Source organism: Pipistrellus kuhlii, unplaced genomic scaffold (assembly GCF_014108245.1).
Source record: "Pipistrellus kuhlii isolate mPipKuh1 unplaced genomic scaffold, mPipKuh1.p scaffold_m20_p_3, whole genome shotgun sequence".
Classification (NCBI taxonomy): Eukaryota; Metazoa; Chordata; class Mammalia; order Chiroptera; family Vespertilionidae; genus Pipistrellus; species Pipistrellus kuhlii.
The window spans coordinates 76,252,498-76,258,497 of NW_023425529.1; positions in this window are offsets into that span (position 1 = coordinate 76,252,498).

A 6,000-nucleotide genomic window follows, 5' to 3' on the forward strand; every position below is an offset into this window, starting at 1 on the left:
AAATGACAACATTATCATTTTCACCTTTGCATATTTTCCATAACAGTCAAAGTTATTCTTACATCTGCTTGGAATTAGGCTAAAGAGAATTGTTAGAGAGAGAGAAAAATGAGGGGAAAATTGAACAAGCATACACATTTTATAGAAAAGAATTCTTATAAAGTAAAGCAAAGCTATTGGAACCTAAGGTGGCTTGGCCAGGCATACCTGCCACTAAGTGTTTTTCTCCCTTTTGGTAGAGAATTAAAGATTTTATTTGAAATATTAGAAATCTAAAAACATTTGGCCCCATATCCCACTATACATTTCACATATTTCTTCCAAGCCAAACAACTTAATTCCAAATATTTTCAGCCAAAGGACAATAAATATTTTCACTGCTGAATTCATTTTCAACTGCTCCAAAACCTCCATCTATGCTAACAACTCACTCCCTACACTCATTTCTAAGGCTTTAGCTCAGATCCATAAACTTTATGCAAGAATATGTGAATCCTTTGGCTTTTGAATTCCTTTAATGGCCAACTAATTACATTCCTTTTAACATACAAGATGGGACAAAAGTAGGTTTACAGTTGCTCCAATAGAAAATAATGTGATAATTCGCTGAGACCGGTTTGGCTCAATGGATAGAGTGTTGGCTTGGGAACTGAAGGGTCCTGGGTTCGATTCCGGTCAAGGGCATGTACCTTGGTTGCGGGCATATCCCCAGTAGGGGGTGTGCAAGAGGCAGCTGACCGATGACTCTCTCTCATTGATGTTTCTAACTCTCTATCTCTCTCCCTTCCTCTCTGTACAAAATCAATAAAATATTTTTTTTAAAAGAAAATAATGTGATAATTAATAAAGAACAATACAAGAAGGACTGCTTTTGTGAATTCACAACTGTAAACTTACTTTGCCCAAACCTCACCCTGTAATTTCTCTATGAATATTAAGGAAAGTGTCCCAAAGTAATTTTAAATGTACACCATACTCTTTTACATTCTTATAAAACTTATGATTTAAATTCAGATTTCAGAAATAATGTTTTGCTAAATAATCCAAAAATTTTTTTTAAAAAGCTCATCTTTAGCCCTGGCCATTGTAGCTCAGTGGTTAGAGTGTCAGCCCCAGCTCTAGCACCAAAGGGACACTGGTTCATTCCCAGTCAAGGCAGGAACCTAGGTTGTAGGTTCGATCTCCCCCACCCCCATTCCACAGGTGGGTGCAGGAAGCAACCAATCTAAGTATCTTTCTCACATCAATGTTTCTCTCTCTGTCTCTCTATATCTCTATTTCTCTGTCTCGCTGTCTTTCCTCCCCCTCCCTTCCACTCCCTGGAAATTAATGGAAAAAATATCCTTGGGTGAGGATTAACAACAATAAAAGCACATAATTATTTACTTTTAAATGTAAAATATCTCATTATTTATCTACCCTGAGCAGTATAAATCTTTATTATTGAAAGTATTACATATATTCTCTTTTCCCCCCATTGATCCCCTTTTACCCTCTGATCTCCCTCCCCCCTGCAGACCTTCACCACACTATTTTATTGTCTGTGTCCATGGGTTATGTATATATGCATACAAGTTCTTTGGTTGATCTCTTTCCACCTCCCATCACCTCCCCACCTTCCCTCTGAGATTTGATAGTCCAGTCCATTTTTAAATGAAGATCTCTTCTAGAATCTTTCTTCCTTTCAATAACCTTACCTAAGGGGTCCTTAAAATTTAGAATCAACCAGGAAGGTTGTCAAAATTTCATGTTGCTAAGAGAGTCTAACTTACTACATTGGAGATGGAGCCCAGGATTCTGCATTTTTATTATGGCCCAGAATAATGCTGATTCAGATTACTCAAGCATAAAACACTCTGGGAAAGTTTGCTATGTATTTTGTAATTAAATTGTGATATTCTCAATCTCAAATTTATTTATTCTATGTGCTCCCTTGGGAGAGCACAAATATTCAAAGCTGGCATTTTTTTTTATATTATATTATAATCTGCTGTTAAGAAGTTATTTAAGCTTAATGTGAAGAAAACCAAATAGAATTTCAAGAATTTCATTCTGTCACCTCTGAAATATAACCTTATGGTCCTTTAGAATTTTGAACTTTCCATAGCCTATGAGAAGGGAGAAAAATATATATAGAAACCTTGAATTTGCATTCTGCCAATTGGTTGCCATGCTATTGCAGGGACTGTTGCAAAACAAAACAAAACAAAATAAATCAAACAAATAAGAAAACAATCAAACAAATAAAAAAACAACAAAAAAACAACAGCATCATTTTCTTTCCATTTTTTAGCAGATAGAACAAATTATAATCCAGTGTACACTGAGTGACCAGATTATTATGATCTATGAATGCATAATAATTGGGCCACTTAGTGCATATATATATATATGTATATGTATATGTATATGTATATGTATATGTATATGTATATGTATATGTATATGTATATTAGAGGTCTACTGCATGAATTCGTGCATGGTTGGGGTCTGGCCAGCCTGGCTAGGGGGAGGGGACATGGGTGGTTGTCTAGCCTGCCTGCTGGTGGAACTCCTGGTCAAGGGGACTATTTGAATATTAGCCTTTTATTATACAGGACATACACTGAGTGGTCAGATGATTATGTTTTCAGAGATCATAATAATCTGGTCACTTAGTGTAAAAGCCCTCAGGAATGAGTGGGGTGTACTTCAGATAACAGGTCAGCTCCAGTGTTGGCAGGATCCCTGTTGCTAGGCATTGTATCTATTTCTTTAGAACCTATAAACATCATTTGAAAAAGCATTAATTGTACTGATAATTCATTTTGTTTTCCTTTGTTATCATGAGTTTGCTTCCTAGGAGTAGAGAAAACAAACTTGAACCTTTTCCCAACTGATGTTTTGACACATTTATCAGACTTCAATTTCAGGTGAGAAGCCACTTGGTGTCCCTCAAGCTTCTTACACTTTTTGGAAACGATTTTCCTAAGTAATTATTTGAATAAATGGAGATAAAACATTTATTTTATACAAATAATATTCTAATAGGCAGGATAAGAAGTATGTGAATAAGCTTAACACAAGATGCAAAAGAGTATATCGCATGTGACAGTGGTAAATGTCATAGGGATCAGATAAAGAAAAAAAAGGAAAGCAGGAAGGAAGGAGTAGAGAGAGAGAGAAAAGAGGAAGACAGGGAAAGAAGAAGTTCAGTGAAAGGGGGTGATTTGATCTCATGGTAGGAGATAATGATGACTTTACTGAAAAAGTAGCATTTAAATCTCCCCTAAGGCATTTGGACATAGGTGTGGGAAAGTATGATGAATTAAGTGTAGTGAGTGGTCAAGCTGGGTCTAAAAGGAACATAATTAGAATTATGGTGATAAACAACAATTTACCAGATACTGTATTTGGTTAATCTGTATTTAGCCAAGTAACAGCTCTTGGGACATGAAATAAGGGTTGGAGGGAGCTAGAGATCACTATACAAAACAGCGTGCATTGAACATATCAGAATTTGTTATAAAAGACAAATTATTCTTCTTTAACATTTTGTGCTGTGTGATGATAAGGCTTCAAATTTCTTGTCTGTGGTAGGCTTTTTCATAAGACAATGCTCAATATTTATCCTTGTCAATAATGTTCATCTTGATTAAAAATCTGTAATATTTATAATACCTGATAACAATTAAGATTACATCATGTTTTACAACTTAAGTGCACGGTTTCACATGGTGTTAATAGAAATTATCACATTTCTTTAAGTGATATTTTTCCCTTCTAAGGAGATTCTACAAGGATCAGCTCCATGGAGAGTAGGGAGAGAGCTTGGTGGAAAAGGGGGAGGTAGTGCTAAAAAAGCAAAGATTTCACTTCAGAAGGAATAAACTAATGATAATAAATACCCCTCCGATCAGAAAGACTGTGTAAGAAACCATGGGTCTTTGTTAGCATCTAAACATATTTCTCATATGTTTTTTATCTAATCACAAAGTTTACTTTCTAGTAAAAACAAAAAGCAAAAACAGGCTAATCTCTGAAAAGCAAGGTGTTTTGTTTTTTTTAAAGATTTTAAGTGTTACATTTTTCTCCTCCTTGATTATTGTTTAGCTTTCAGGAAAGGGATACATATCTTGATAAAATTGGCATAAATGTCACAATTTACTGATCCTACTGTGGTTCTTGTAGAAAGAGAAGGAAAATATTATGGAGGATTATCCAAAATAAAGGGAAAAATTGTGTCATCAGAATTTTGTGCATATTTAACTTATACTAATAATGAACTTACTTTATTATTTCGGATATATTGTCCTAGCATTAAAAAAAAAAAAGTCAGAAAACCTAATGGATTCCATCTGGAATAAGGAATATAGCCTCCATCAAATTATATCAAGTTATATCTGTTTATTTTAGTTTCCTGACATTTTTTTTCTCCTGACTTTTCAATTTTCCATTTTTAAGGGGGAAAAATTGATTGTTGGCCAAGAGCTCACTATGTCTATCCTTTCCTGACTTCCATTCTGCTTTTCTATCCTAGTTATCTGGAGAATAAATGCACAGAAGTCAAGGTCATACAAATACAAATTTCTCTGAGACACTGTCTCCCCAATGTTACTCCATAACAATTCTGGCCCACCCTTTTTCCTAGATTAGAGTCAAATCTAAGAGGTCAGCAACACTAAAGGCAGCCTGAGCCTTCTCCAAACCCACACCCAAATCTTAATTTGCTTATTTTATATTATTAGAAAGGTGAAAATGGTGATCCCTAGTCATATGTCTGTCAGATAAAATTTTATCATTCAATAAATCTGTCAACTAGCATAAAGGCAAACTAACAAGCAACAGTGGCCTGTGGAAAAGAGAGAAACAGAAACAGACAGATAATGAGAGAGAAGGAGGGGAGGGAAGGATTTATTAGGACACTCAAACTCCTGAGTAAGAGAGATAAACTATACCCTAACACTTTAGTCCCATAATGTTCATGAACCCAATAACAAATATTCACTAGGTAACACACACACACACACACACACACACACACCCCAAATTTTTCTAGGCCCTGGCGAAAGAGTATTGGAAATCAAAGACTAAAATATCTGCCTCCATAGAACATATACTCTATTAGAGATAAAACAAGAAAAGGAGAATGTAAATAAATAAAATATACATGTTAATTGATGACAAGTACAGAAGTGAGTTGGCTTTGTGAAGAGACTTCAAGAATCAGTTAAGGGAATATGAGCAAGGTGACATTTTATAAGAATCTAAAGGAGGCAATCCATCTTGGGTCAATTTAGTTTTTCTGAGTTATAACCAAGATCAACTGGGACTACTGTCATTTATACAGAGTGAGATCATTAGAAATATTCCAAGTTGATTTGCATAAATAAGAAAGAGAAAACAAACAAGTAAATATGTCATAAACAAATAAGAATAAATACTTTATAATTTTAGAGAGAGACTACCAAAGAAATACCAATGGGCTTCACTCCAGGAGTTGATGGACTTTAGATTGCTGCATTGGGAGGACCATATTTATCTCTGTGTCCCCTTCAGAGATTTTATATTCCTAGGGGAGATAATATTATTGACGTATGTCAAGTCACAATAAAACCAACTGACCAGGGAAAATAGAGGAAATGTATTATGGGGGTGAAGAAGCTCTGGAGGGGTGAGGTCGTTTGAAAGGAAATGGTAGTATGGACTAGGCTTTTGATTTAAGTAAAGAGAGGAACCAACTTTTATCTATAAAACTGAGTAACCTTTTTTTTTTTTTTTTAATCTTAAAACAATAAGAACAGAGAAGATTCTAGGAGGTTATTTTCTTCCTGAGGTGACTCCCTGGGCAGCTTTCATGAGGGGTAAGACTGCTTTAGATGGAGTAGACCATCTCAAAACCATGACTGTAGAGATGGTGAAAGGAACAACAACCCAGAATGAGTCAAAGACCAACTTTTCTTTCTTTGTAGGGTGGCATATGTTTAGCCATGCTTTTGCAACTGCCTGGGTTACCTGTGT